Raw genomic sequence first — 12,377 nt, forward strand, 5'->3', positions numbered from 1 at the left:
TGGCTCTGGGAGGGGCATCTCTTTTATCCCCCTGGCAAACAAACAAAATTTTGTGTGTAAGGATGCAACATTCATTAATAACATACGTGAATATGCATGCCTTGTTTTGCCCCACTGGCTACTTACGGTTCCCACCCCGGTTGAACATTCCGCGACCTCTGGTGCTGGAGCACTCATTGCTTGTCACTGGTGCTGCAGACACTCTTGGGGCAGTAAGCCAATACCCACTGAATGGGTCTTACTCACTCAGCGCCATCTTCTCTCAGGTTCCTTTTAAATTCATTCATTTTTTTTTTAAATTTGGCGCCTTTAATTTTAAGCCCCGCCCCTCCGAGCGCCGGCCGCACTCGCCGCGATGACGTCATCGCGTTAGTCACATCGCGTTCCTAAGCCGGCGCTGAGGAGAGCTGGAGCCCTGTATTGAACCCCCCATGGGCTGCGGCGGGAGGAACCTGGCCCGGGGGAACCACCCCATGTGGCGTCCCGGGAGCTGCTCTGCAGGAAGGGAGGACAGGCTGGACCACTGCCCTCCGATCTGCTGGTACGTTCTTCTGGCTGGCTTCTCCACCAGCCCCTCTCGGTGATCCTGCCTCCTGGCAGGACAGGAAAACTGGGGAGGGGAGGACGGGGGAAATTTTAACCTCTCGGTGTGTTCCTGTCCTATCAGGAGGAGGCGATCTCAGGTGGTGCTGTCGTGGAGACGTCCTGGGAAATGAGAAATTACACCCCAAAATAGATACCCCTGTTTATTTTGTGTTTAGAAACATACCCGTTGTGGCCCTAATCTTATGTCCGTATGCACAACGGGACCCAAACTGAAAGGAGCAGCCGGTGGCTTTCAGAACAGACATGTTTTAGGCCCCATTACACACTTGTAGAGCCCTTGAGCTGCCAAAACGACATAGGACCCCCACAAATCACCCCATTTTGAAGACTAGACCACTTAACGGATTTATGTAGGGGTGTACTGCTTATTTTGATGCAACATTTTTTGAATAAATCTGAGTAAAGCAGAAGGAAAAAATTACGATTTTCATTTTTTTGGCAATTGTGTCATTTTAAAAACAGTTTGTTTTTTTTGTACAGCACACATAGGAATGAAGACTTGCACCCCAAAATGGATACCCCTGTTTGTCCCGTGTTCAGAAACATACCCATTGTAGCAACAATCTACTTATAGGACACATGGCTAGGCCCATAATGGAGTGAACACTCGTTGGATTTCAGGGAACAACTGAATAAATTCCAGGCCCCATTGCTCACTTGTGCAGACAAAAAAATTGATTCCTTAAAAATAATCCCCCCCACTCTGCGCCCTTTTTGCCATTCCCTAAATCTTAGATAAAAGTAATAATGTTAACTGTGTGGTATTTCCGAAGACGGGTAATTACGGAGACCCAGTTGGGATGGGCACATGGGGCAATAAAACCGGGTATCCCTCCTCATGTTTGTTTGTGGGAGTATTTCTTGCCCTCAGTGGCAGGAATGGGGTGTAAAAAGTGGCACTTTGTGAGGCTTCATAAGCTTGCTCAGGTGCGGCGGTCTCAAACTGAAAGCGTACTACAAGCTGCTCCTGGAACTACAGGAAGGCGAGCATTCCCGGGGTTTCTTGTAAATTATGTATTACAGGTAGCAATCTGACTAACGTCAAGTTCACATGGCCATATGTGGAATCCGCTTGTGGAGGCCTGCAGCGGATCCCAGCTGTGAGCCCGACCGTGCTTACTCACACAGGCGGTCATGCGCAGTACACCTTTCTTGTTTATATTTCCCGCGGCGTCGCTTAGTGATGACATGGGTACCTGCAGCCCGTACACAATATAGTTACGTATGGGCTGTGGGTATATCCGCTCTATGTTGCAGATATTAGCGGTAAAATAGAACTTGCTGCGTTCCGTTTCCTGCGACTGGATTACGTAATTCCAACACGCTAATGTGAGCGGAATTGTGTAATCCAATGCATTTGACTGTTCCGCGTATTACCACAGATCAAAGCATTCAGAATTCTATCTGGTGATGTGAGACCGGCCTAAGGTAAATCGCTACCTTTTTTATCACTTGACCTCATTGAATTCAGCCATTCATTAAATTTAATGAATGGCTAAGCGCTGCCTCTGATTGGCTGAGCGCAGGGACCAATCACAGGCAGCACTCAGCTGCCATTCAATGGCTGAGTGCTGCCTCTGATTGGTCACAGTGCTCAGCCAATCTGAGGCAGCCCTTTCAACAGGTGTGGATTTTAAAACCCTGGCTGCTGAAAGCACTTCAGAGCAGTTCAGAAGAAGATGCGCCTAAGCCCCGGCAGCGGCGGAGAAGTGAGTATATATATTTTTTATTTTTTACACATTCCAGGGATGATTTCCAGGGTAGGGCTTATAATTAAAGCCCTTCCCCGAAAATCACTGCGGGGGCTGCCAGCATCTCACTGCTTTCAATGGAGACGGCTATAGCGCCAGCTCCTTTGAATTCAATGGGATAGCATAATGGTCCACTGACACAGCTGGGGCAGAGGATTTCTTCATCCCCACGGGGAGTTCCTTTGTCACTGAACAGTGTGACAGTTTCCAGGGGTTTCACATCCAAGGAATCCCCTGCTGCAGCTGTCACAGCCGCAGCAGGGGATAGCGGGCACAGCACTTTATGTGCACATAAATGCCTCCAAGTGCGTTTTTTGCAGCTTGAAGCCTGCTTTGGTCACACAAATTTTTTACGTTTGCGTTTTGCGGAAAAAAATGCGCAACAAACAAACGCCCGTCTGACTGAGCCACTAGTCACTGCTAGTCATAACACACCAGTAAATTTCAAAAATTTGAACATAAGAACAAACAGATGATAAAACAACGTGGATACGAATAATGACTGAACTGCAAAAAGTCTATCCACATTCTGTTTTACTGCAGAAAAGCAAAACTCAGACAGTCAGTGATATAGTTATTAGTTATTATTTAAGCTTGGAACACTTTTAGACAGTCTTTCTTTGTTTTTAAAGAAGGCATCACTTCCCGATTGCGCAACTCTGTTCGTATGGAGCCATTTCTTTTGGCCCAACCACACACTGGTTCAGCTGCCTTTGTAACCAATTTGACTGCTCTCTTACAACTCTGAGTGTATAGTGAATATGGAGGAAGCTCCAGGGGGGCAACTTTCAATGCATCAAGTTGGGCCAAAGACTTGTTTGCTGTGAAAACTGGTTCAGTGATGGTCTCTGCCTCCCAATCAATGAGTGTTTTGAGGTTGCAAGCATCGAGGTTTACCGTTTCGGGAACTATAAAAGACCGCACTGCAGTGGAACCTTGTTCACTTCCAGCCCTGACTGCCATTATTGTGTCAACGGCAAACACTCTCTGTCTTATATCATCAGAACAGAGAAGAGCGACGAGTATATTCTGAGAATGGGCCCACCAGGATCCGCTTTTTAGGTAGGGCTTTGAGGCATCCTTGACCCTCGCATCTTGCTTCTTGCAAAGTTGAAATAACTTTATTACATGCCAAGGTCCATACTTGATCTCATGTTTTACCTTAATCTTATAGAACATGGGAAGGTAAACTTGTGTTGTTACCCAGGTGGCAGGCAGCTTCAAGACCTCCGTATCCTCAGGTCCAAGATCATGCTTGCTGATATAGAGCAGCATGCCCCTCATGCCACAAGTAAGCCACTTACTGTGGGACAGTTGACCTCATTTAAGAGCTGTTACTTCAGGATCGAGCTTGCCTTTCACTATTGCATGAAGAAGTCTAGTCGGTCCAAGATTTCATCTTCCTTGGATCCAAAATCAATTGCAAGGGGCAAACTGGACCTGAGATCAAGAGATGGATTACACATGGTAGGAATGCAATGCAAGGAATAGAGAAGACCAGACTGGTCAATGCAATTGGCTTTGCCATAACGACGTATGGTTGCGAAAGTGGGACGCTCAGGAAAACAGACAGAAGGAAAATTGATGCGTTTGAACTCTGGTGCTGGAGGAGAACGCTACGGATACCTTGGACTGCCATGATAACGAACAATGTAGTGTTAGATCGCGTCAAACCGAAAATATCCCCAGAGGGCAAAATCATCAAACAGCACCTCTCTCTTTTTTTGGCCACATGATGCGCGCTAACTCACTGGACACAGTACTGATGCTGGGCAAGGTCAGTGGAAAGAGAAGATCAGGACGACAAAGAACAAGATGGCTAGATACAATTAAGGCCACCACCAACATGTCAATCGCTGAACTGAAAGAAGCGATGAAAGGCAGGAATGCGCGGAGAACATTGATCCATGGAGTGACCGAAGGTCGGATGTGGTTGAATGGGAAATCATCATCATCCTTATCATTGCATGAAGATACTTTTATGCTACTACGCTCGCAGTGCTCATTTGGCTAGCAATATTCTCACTGATGTCAACAAGAGGTTCCAGAAACAGAATTGACTCAAATTCAGTCTTTCTATCCAGTGTCTCAATTTTGGAAAATACTCTACCAACTGTACCACACCAGCCTTTATCTGAGAGAGGTTGGTCCATCAAGCTTTGCCACAATATGACAGAATGGCTGCTCACTGATGCGAAGCCAGCAGAAAGACCTAAAAAGTCTTCGTTTGAGGAGTTCTTCAACACAGTAAAGCATGCCACCTTTCCAGCTAAACACATCATTAGTGGTATCACTGTCAATTAGTTTGAGGCTAAGATCTATTCCTCTGTCTGTTAACCAGTCGAATAATCCCATTGCACACTGTCTGTCAGGTTTTGCTGTTCTTGTTTTGGCCTCTGGTGTATAGTGAGTAAGACAGCGACCTTAAGGCTCTTCTGTAATGGTCATATGACTTTCCTTCATGGTGCGTTTCCTGAAGGTGCCTGTGGTCTTATCAGGCATAAGAATTAGTGTGTTGTCCTTCCTGCTAGCCACAAAAATGCGAGTGATGTTACTTTTTGCGATATTGAAATCCTCCCATGCTCTCCAGTACTTCACAGCACACTCTTTGGCACGAAACTGTTCTCGGGCCCCTGCCCAGATTGGGCAGCAATGGTTCCTCTCCCACCAGAGCAGTTTATCATGACCGATGCCCAACCTTTGGAAAGTTCCCGGGGTCCGGGGGATGAGGCTGGGGACTTCCGGCAACTGTCTCAAGAGCTTTCAGTGGGTGAGGAGGACGATGAGACACAGTTGTCTATCAGTGAGGTACTAGTAATTGCAGTAAGTCCGAGGGAGGAGCGCACAGAGGATTCGGAGGAAGAGCAGCAGGACGATGAGGTGACTGACCCCACCTGGTTTGCTAAGCCTACTGAGCACAGGTCTTCAGAGGGAGGGCAAGTGCAGCAGCAGGGCAGGTTGGAAGAGGCAGTGCGGTGGCCAGGGGTAGAGGCAGGGCCAGACCGAATAATCCACCAACTGTTTCCCAAAGCGCCCCCTCGCGCCATGCCACCCTGCAGAGGCCGAGGTGCTCAAAGGTGTGGCAGTTTTTCACTGAGAGTGCAGACGACCGACGAACTGTGGTGTGCAAGGTTTGTCGCGCCAAGATCAGCCGGGGAGCCACTACCACCAGCCTCACCACCACCAGAATGCGCAGGCATATGATGGCCAAGCACCCCACAAGGTGGGACGAAGGCCGTTCACCGCCTCCGGTTTGCACCACTGCCTCTCTCCCTGTGTCCCAACCTGCCACTGAGATCCAACCCCCCTCTCAGGACACAGGCACGACCGTCTCCCGGCCTGCACCCACACCCTCACCTCCGCTGTCCTCGGCCCCATCCAGCAATGTCTCTCAGCGCAGTGTCCAGCCGTCGATAGCGCAACTGTTTGAGCGCAAGCGCAAGTACGCCGCCACGCACCCGCACGCTCAATCGTTAAACGTGCACATAGCCAAATTGATCAGCCTGGAGATGCTGCCGTATAGGCTTGTGGAAACGGAGGCTTTCAAAAACATGATGGCGGCCCCGCTCTACTCGGTTCCCAGTCGCCACTACTTTTCCCGATGTGCCATCCCAGCCCTGCATGACCACGTCTCCTGCAACATTGTACCCGCCCTCACCAACGCGGTTACTGCCAATGTCCACTTAACAACGGACACGTGGACAAGCACAGCCGGGCAGGGCCACTATATCTCCCTGACGGCACATTGGGTGAATTTAGTGGAGGCTGGGACCGAGTCAGAGCCTGGGACCGCTCACGTCCTACTCACCCCCAGAATTGCGGGCCCCAGCTCGGTGGTGGTATCTGCGGCGGTGTATGTTTCCTCCACTAAACCACCCTCCTCCTCCTCCTCCTACGCAACCTCTGTCTCGCAATCAAGATGTGTCAGCAGCAGCACGTCACCAGCAGTCGGTGTCGCGCGGCGTGGCAGCACAGCGGTGGGCAAGCGTCAGCAGGCCGTGCTGAAACTACTCAGCTTAGGAGAGAAGAGGCACACGGCCCACGAACTGCTGCAGGGTCTGACAGAGCAGACCGACCACTGGCTTTCGCCGCTGAGCCTCCAACCGGGCATGGTCGTGTGTGACAACGGCCGTAACCTGGTGGCGGCTAAGCAGCTCGGCAGCCTCACGCACGTGCCATGCCTGGCCCACGTCTTTAATTTGGTGGTTCAGCGCTTTCTGAAAAGCTACCCACGCTTGTCAGACCTGCACGGAAAGGTGCGCCGGCTCAGCGCACATTTCCGCAAGTCCAAGACGGACGCTGCCACCCTGCGGACCCTGCAACATCGGTTTAATCTGCCAGTGCACCGACTGCTGTGCGACGTGCCCACACGGTAGAACTCTATGCTCCACATGTTGGCCAGGCTCTATGAGCAGCGTAGAGCTATAGTGGAATACCAACTCCAACATGGGTGGCGTAGTGGGAGTCAGCCTCCTCAATTATTTACAGAAGAGTGGGCCTGGTTGGCAGACATCTGCCAGGTCCTTGGAAACTTTGAGGAGTCTAACCAGATGGTGAGCGGCGATGCTGCAATCATTAGCGTCACCATTCCTCTGCTATGCATCTTGAGAAGTTCCCTGCAAAGCATAAAGGCAGACGCTTTGCGCTCGGAAAGGGAGGCGGGGGAAGACAGTATGTCGCTGGATAGTCAGAGCACCCTCTGACTATCCAGCGACATACTGGAGGAGGAGGAGGGGGAGGAGCATGAGGAGGAGGGGGAAAAGACAGCTTGGCCCACTGCTGAGGGTACCCATCTGCTTGCCTGTCATCCATTCAGCGTGTATGGCCTGAGAAGGAGGAGGATCCTGAAAGTGATCTTCCTAGTGAGGACAGCCATGTGTTGCGTACAGGTAGCCTGGCACACATGGCTGACTTCATGTTAGGATGCCTTTCTCGTGACCCTCGCGTTACACGCATTCTGGCCACTACGGATTACTGGGTGTACACACTGCTCGACCCACGGTATAAGGAGAGCCTTTCCACTCTCATACCCGAAGAGGAAAGGGGTTCGAGAGTGATGCTATACCACAGGACCCTGGCAGACAAACTGATGGTAAAATTCCCATCCGACAGCGCTAGTGGCAGAAGGCAAAGTTCTGAGGGCCAGGTAGCAGGGGAGGCGCGGAGATCAGTCAGCATGTACAGCACAGGCAGGGGAACACTCTCCAAGGCCTTTGCCAGCTTTATGGCCCCCCAGCAAGACTGTGTCACCGCTCCCCAGTCAAGGCTGAGTCGGCGGGAGCACTGTAAAAGGATGGTGAGGGAGTACGTAGCATGACCGTCCTCCGTGACGCCTCTGCCCCCTACAACTACTGGGTGTCGAAGCTGGACACGTGGCCTGAACTCGTGCTGTATGCCTTGGAGGTGCTTGCTTGCCCTGCGGCTAGCGTCTTGTCAGAGAAGGTGTTTAGTGCAGCTAGGGGAATCATCACGGATAAGCGTACCCGCCTGTCAACCGACAGTGCCGACAGGCTTACACTCATAAAGATGAACAAAGCCTGGATTTCCCCAGACTTCTCTTCTCCACCAGCGGACAGCAGCGGTACCTAAACAATACGTAGGCTGCACCCGCGGATGGAAGCATCGTTCTCTATCACCATCAAAAACGGGGACCTTTTAGCTTCATCAATCTGTGTATTATATTCATCCTCGTCCTCCTGCTCCTCCTCCTGAAACCTGACGTAATCACGCCGAACGGGCAATTTTTCTTAGGCCCACAAGGCTCAGTCATATTACTTTAGTAAACAATGTTTATACGTTTCAATTCTCATTAAAGCGTTGAAACTTGCACCTGAACCAATTTTTATTTTAACTGGGCTGCCTACAGGCCTAGTTACAAATTAAGCCACATTAAGCAAAGCGATTAATGGGTTTCACCTGCCCTCTTGGTTGGCATGGGCAATTTTTCTGAGGTACATTAGTACTGTTGGTACACCAATTTTTTGGGGCCCTCGCCTACAGTGTAATCCTACTAATTTTTATGGGCTTCGCCTGCACTCATAGTACAGCAAGGCGTGTGGGGTTGGCCTACACTTTTGCTACATAAATGTAACTGGGGCCTTGTCTATACTGCAACTACTGAAATGTGAAAGAGACTGTTATCTCCCTAAACTGCTGCAACTGGAATGTTACTGTGGCCTGTCTTGACTGCTACTACTACTGAAATGGAACTAATACTGTGCTCCCCCTATACTGCTGCTTCGGAATTGTTACTGGGGCCTGTCTTGACTGCTACTATTACTGAAATGGAACTAAGACTGTGCTCCGCCTATACTGCTGCTTCGGAATTGTTACTGGGGCCTGTCTGGACTGCTACTACTACTGAAATGGAACTAATACTGTGCTTCCCCTATAATGCTGCTAGTGATATGTTACTGGGGCCTGTCCCTAATGCTATCGCTGAAATGTTACTAATTCTGGGCTCTGCCTATACCGCTGCTAATGCTATGTCACTGGGGTGTGGAAACGGAGGCTTCCCAAAGACATGATGGTGGCAAGGCCATTTCCCACCAACGCGGTTACTGTTAAGGTGCATATAACCACGGACACGTGGAGAGGACACGTAGTGCCTCAAAAACATCCCCCTCCTCCTCCAACAATGAAAACATTCTTGGCAAATACCTTTGCATTGGTTCGTCTGGTGGCAGTCCAAGAATTTTACCTTTACTGACACAACAAGAGAGCCCCCCCACCATCCCCCCGCCACAGCCCACTTAATCCTGGCCACATTCCGAAAACCAACTAAATAAAACCGCGCTACTAGGTCCGCAGTCGCCACCACATTCCCACCAACGCGATTACTGTTAAGGTACATATTACCAGTCTGACTGGGGCATGCATTGTGGGCCAAAGCACACCTGTATTGTATGTGACGTTAGCTCTGCTGAGCAGGGCACTGCAATGGGATTTATTTATGTACCGCCGGTGGGTTCCAGGGAGCCACCCATGCTGTGGGTCCACAGGGACTTCACATTAGGGATTTGTACCTGCCAGTGTCTATGTATTAAAAACCCCGGTCAGACTGGGGCATGCAGTGTGGGCCGAAGCCCACCTGCATTTAATCGGACTTTACCTCAGCTGTGATGGGCAATGCAATGGGATATATTTATGTACCGCCGGTGGCTTCCTGGGACCCACCCATGCTGTCGGTCCACACGGAGTTGTAACTGCATGTGTCCACTTCTAAAGAACCCCAGTCTGAGTGGGGCATGCAGTGTGGGCCGAAGCCCACCTGCATTAAACCTGACGTTACCTCAGCTGTGCTGGGCACTGCAATGGGATTTATTTATGTACCGCCGGTGGGTTCCAGGGAGCCACCCATGCTGTGGGTCTACAGGGACTTCACAATAGGGAGTTGTACCTGCCTGTGTCTACTTATAAAAAACCCCAGTGTGACTGGGGCATGCAGTGTGGGCCGAAGCCCACCTGCATTTAATCTGACGTTAGCTCTGCTGTCCAGGGCACTGCAATGGGATACATTCATGTACAGCCGGTGGGTTCCAGGGAGCCACCCATGCTGTGTGTGCACACGGAATTCCAATTGCGGAGCTGTACCTGCCTGTGACTATTTATAAAAAACCCCGGTCTGACTGGGGCATGCAGACACCTTAACAGAATGAATAGTGTGTGGCACATGGGTTCCCCATTGCTATGCCCACGTGTGCAGCTCCAGATGGAGGTGGCACAGGATTGGATTTCTCATTGCTTCTGTACAGCATTGTGGCTATCGCCCGCCCCTTTTAAAGAGGGTCGCTGCCTGGCCGTGCCAACCCTCTGCAGTGTGTGCCTGCGGTTCCTCCTCATGGCAGACGCACTAATAAATAGACATGTGGGGGGTGTGGCTATGAGGCCAGCGTGTGGCATGAGGGCAGCTGAAGCCTGCGCAGCGACACTTTGGTGTGCGTTGTGGACACTGGGTCGGGGGGGGGGGGGGGGTGGGCAGCATGTAACCCAGGAGAAGAGGCAGGGGTGTGTCATGCAGGCAGTGATTGTGCTTTGTTGGAGGTAGTGTGGTGCTTAGCTAAGGTATGCATTGCTAATGAGGGCTTTTCAGAAGTAAAAGTTGTTGGGAGGGGGGGGGGCCCACTCTTGCCGCTATTGTGGCTTAATAGTGGGACCTGGGAACTTGAGATGCAGCCCAACATGTAGCCCCTCGCCTGCCCTATCCATTGCTGTGTCGTTCCCATCACTTTCTTGAATTGCCCAGATTTTCACAAATGGAAACCTTAGCGCGCATCGGCGATATACAAAAATGCTCGGGTCGCCCATTGACTTCAATGGGGTTCGTTACTCGAAACGAACCCTCGAGCATCGCGATAATTTCGTCCCGAGTAACGAGCACCCGAGCATTTTGGTGCTCGCTCATCTTTATTAAAAACGCATTGCAAGTTGGTGCTTTGCGGTTTTTGTGCAATGCGTTTTTTAACATTAGAAGGTCCCATTTAGTATCGCAATATTGCAGTGTTAAAAAAATGCTAGTGGAAAGGCACCCGTAGGTCATGTTTTCACCATGTATTACGTGTGGGAACTTTCATTGATCCATGCACACCGGCGTGTAGACCCTAGGTGTAGATACACGTGAGAAATAGATCGCAGCATGTCCTGTTTCTCTGCACACCACGCAGTGTGAGCCCTATGCATTTGTATAGGCAGCATATGAATGCTGTCCGTAGGCAGTACATTGTGTATGGGCAGCATTTTCATACGCATCCCCAGTCGGAAGCAGAGCGGGGAATTTTTTTTTTAAAAGTCACACTGCGCATGACCGTAGGATATGTGGACATGCACAGTGCATACACAGCCGTACACGGTCTCTGCCAGCTAAGCATATAGTATGTACCGCGTTACAAAATGGGTAAAACGCACTCTATTCATTTCAATGGCGATTTATGCGTGAAAGACGCGCTAAATGCTGAAAAGAGGACATGCAGCGTGTGATTTTGCACGCGTAAAGATGCTCGTCTGAGAGATCCTATTGAAATGCATGGAGGTTTAGTGCTCGTGTGAGAGTGGCCCAAGTCCTGAATAGGACATAAGGTCACCAGGTGGATAATAACAAAGAACTTCCAGAAGTGGCAGGAAAATACAGGAAGTTAGATACAATGTTTGCTGAAGTCTCTTATTTCTGTCCGCCAGTGTTCTTGGAATATCCCAGCAGTAATACTTCCTCCATGCCAATTTCCAATTGCACGTATGTCTCGGTTTATTGTTCATCCCATTGAGACATAAAAATTAAAGATGAGCGAGCGTACTCGGAAAAGCACTACTCGCTCGAGTAATGTGCTTTATCCGAGTATCGCTGTGCTCGTCCCTGAAGATTCGGGTGCCGCTGCGGCTGACAGGTGAGTCGCAGCGGGGAGCAGGGGAGAGCGGGCAAGAGAGAGGGAGAGAAAGATCTCCCCTCCGTTCCTCCCCGCTCTCCCCTGCAGCTCCCCGCTCCGTGCCGGCACCCGAATCTTCAGACCCGAGCACAGCGATACCCGGATAAAGCAAATTACTCGAGCGAGTAGTGCTTTTCTGAGTACGCTCGCTCATCTCTAGTAAAAATCATCATTGACTCGCTAATTGTTTCTTTTAAACACAAATCGTTCCATCCCCCTCATTCAGGCTACTTTCACACGGCCGAGCGCGATATCAGACAATAAAACCCATCCTGATATGGCGCTCGTGCACGTGCGATATCCCTGCAGAGGATCGGCAAGTACTTCTCATTGTTGTTAATGGGAAACCTCGCTTCGCAGTCTCGTGCACGTCATACGCCCTGCCATGCTTTTCCATTGAAGACGATGGACGATTCATTCCAAGGGAACGCCCAAAGATGGGACATGCCGCGATTTTATTCCCGCACCGCGATGGGATGCTGGGGGAAAAAAATGCTCATGTATATGAACCTATTCAATGGGGTTCATATTCATGCAAGATTTGTGTCTCGCAACGCACAAATCTGCACGATTTTCAGCGATCCGGTAAAAAAAAAAACAA

At 50.2% G+C, this 12,377-nt stretch overlaps 1 protein-coding gene across 1 annotated transcript in view; it reads left to right on the forward strand.

The window, feature by feature from the left end:
• RASSF2 (Ras association domain family member 2) overlaps window positions 1-12,377 on the forward strand; it is a 78,637-nt gene that overhangs the window by 2,161 nt on the left and 64,099 nt on the right. The window lies entirely within an intron of this gene.

Source organism: Eleutherodactylus coqui, chromosome 2 (assembly GCF_035609145.1).
Source record: "Eleutherodactylus coqui strain aEleCoq1 chromosome 2, aEleCoq1.hap1, whole genome shotgun sequence".
Taxonomy (NCBI): domain Eukaryota; kingdom Metazoa; phylum Chordata; class Amphibia; order Anura; family Eleutherodactylidae; genus Eleutherodactylus; species Eleutherodactylus coqui.